The sequence below is a fragment of the Zea mays genome, unplaced genomic scaffold, assembly GCF_902167145.1.
Source record: "Zea mays cultivar B73 unplaced genomic scaffold, Zm-B73-REFERENCE-NAM-5.0 scaffold_681, whole genome shotgun sequence".
Taxonomy (NCBI): domain Eukaryota; kingdom Viridiplantae; phylum Streptophyta; class Magnoliopsida; order Poales; family Poaceae; genus Zea; species Zea mays.
Genome location: NW_023367346.1, coordinates 30,188 through 32,500, shown reverse-complemented (window position 1 = coordinate 32,500; position 2,313 = coordinate 30,188). Strand labels below are relative to the sequence as shown.

Sequence of the window (2,313 nt, the reverse complement as noted above, 5' to 3'; positions counted from 1 at the left end):
CTCCTGCTTGAATCTCGTTCAATCCGTAAACTCGTGCAATCCCATCTCCAACTGAGACCACTCGACCGATCTCATCCACTTTCAAATTCGTGTAAAAGTTGATCATTCTACTTTCTAATAGAGTCGTGAGTTCCGCAGCTCTTGGTGAGAATTCCATACTTTACTTTACTTTAACAAACAAAGACGATGGATAAATCCGCTTTTCAAAAAGAAAAACCTCGATCTTCAAGGTGCTGGAGGGAAGCATACCTACTACCAGCTTAGTTCAGAGTTGCCTCAGCGCGCTCGAGTAATAACTGGGAAAATCAAGGCAGTCTTGAATTAATTAGAAGAGCTTTCTCATCAAAGATAAAATAAACTATATATGAGAAGAGAAGGCTGTGCTTATTTGATTCCCTCCTATTCTTTGATACCGCTTCTCACATAGCGGCGCCTAAGTAGTCACCATTGCCATTGGAGCTTCCTTGCTTGCATTCTCATTTCAGAGTTTGGGACTACCACTAGAACTCTGTGCGCCAGATCAATATTCAAGTCTGAAAAAAACACAACTCGAAATGCTATTGCCAATCGAGACACCTGCCTTTTATTCATTCATCGACCACATATCCTCCAAGGCAGAGAAGTAGGACACATGGAATCTCAGATCCTGGCCTGGCCTATGAACACATTCCCAGAGACTAATAAATAGTATAGTATAGTATATATAGTATAGTACAGTACGCTTGATGGATCGCATGGACTTGAAGCTGTTTTGGCTGGGACTCCTATTGCTAGTGCGGTTGAAGGCGTTGTTGATGGTAAGGTGATTGGTGATATGAAGACGGATTGCCCGAAACAGAATAAGGGTGAAAGAATGGCGGATAAGGGTAAATCTATTGATGAGAAAACTGCCTCTGAACAGTATGCGATTGGGAGCGGTCTATTAACATGGCTGCACAACAATCAATTGATTGAGATCCACAATCCTCTTGTAGAGGTCGATCTCTCCGAGCATAAAGGTAAAGGATAAAAGTATAAGCCAGTAAACTATGTTAGGTGTCTATTTGACATAAAGGATCTACCGCTCTTTACAGAACTTCCTATGGTGTCCCCTCCGCGAGATTGGAAGAATCGCAGAGCATCAAAATGGGTGAAGGCCTCTGACATGAATCGTCTCACACACAAAGCACGTGATCTATCAGGCGGTTACTTAAATTCTGAGGGAGCGGTTTCTAGGAAGACCACACTGCTATCGAGTAAAAAGGACGAGGGTAATTTTCATATCTACATGGTAAATGATAGTGAGACTGAAGTAGTACTCTCTAGTCTGAACAAGCTGCAGAGCGTACAAAATAAAATAAATGCTAAGTTTTTCAGTATTCTTAGGGATCATTGGGATGATTTAGTGAATATAGGACTGGTCATGCCTAGCATTCTGTCTTCTATTAATAGGAAGGAAGGGGAAGATAGACTCAGAAGGCTCTGGTTGAAGAACAAAAAGATTATGGATTATTTCTCTGTTCAAGACTTGATCAACATATGGGAGAAGAACATTCAAGCGGCGCATTACGAAACAATATCTCTTGCAACTAGCCGATGCTTTGGTGGGATATAAGATCTACTTCCACCAATACGGGAGGGATGCGTATTTCAAATCAATCATGAGCTACAGCTTTCAATCATGAAATCCTATCTGGAGGAAGAATCGCTATTCCCAGTTTCCTCTATCCCTGCCAATCCTGCAACAACGGCTAGGCTACATCCTCAGCATCAACAGAAGCAGAAGGCTTGTCTTTCCTCGCTAATAAACTGCTTCCCGAGCTAGAAGAAGGAACAAGGGTTTTTCGCCTATTCCATGCAAAAGACGGCTCTACTTCTTGCCTATTTATTTTCTAACAACCCTGGCCGCATCCTTGACTTCGAAACAACCAACAGGAGTTCCTCCCATCAGCTCAATGGAATGAATTCTCTTGCAGTGCAGCCCTGGTGATAATACCATTAGGAGGTGATTGCGAGTCCACTATGAGATCGGGTACTTCCACTAGTCCTATTCCTTTGCCGGGCATGATTTGTCTATCAACGATTCTCAAGTCGAGTAGACCTCTCTCTTACCGCGATGCTCATTATCTTCCGGTTCAGGGAATCAGGACCTACATCTCGTGTGGGCTAGAACCAGCCCAATAGCTTGACTCCGTTCACCGCTGCTTCCTTCATCCGATATTGCTAGTCCAACGGAAAGCTTTGCTTAGCTTACTGGACTTAAGAGCTTTCTGACTTGTCTCGAAAAGGCCGTCTCACTGTGTACGGAAGGCTCAGTTTACTCGCGGTCCATTC

The 2,313-nt window shown here is 43.3% G+C and overlaps 1 pseudogene; it reads right to left on the bottom strand.

The window, feature by feature from the left end:
- Positions 1–1,546, bottom strand: part of LOC118475831 (ATP synthase subunit alpha, mitochondrial-like) — a 2,723-nt pseudogene extending 1,177 nt beyond the window's left edge.
- Between the last annotated feature and the right edge of the window lie 767 nt (positions 1,547–2,313).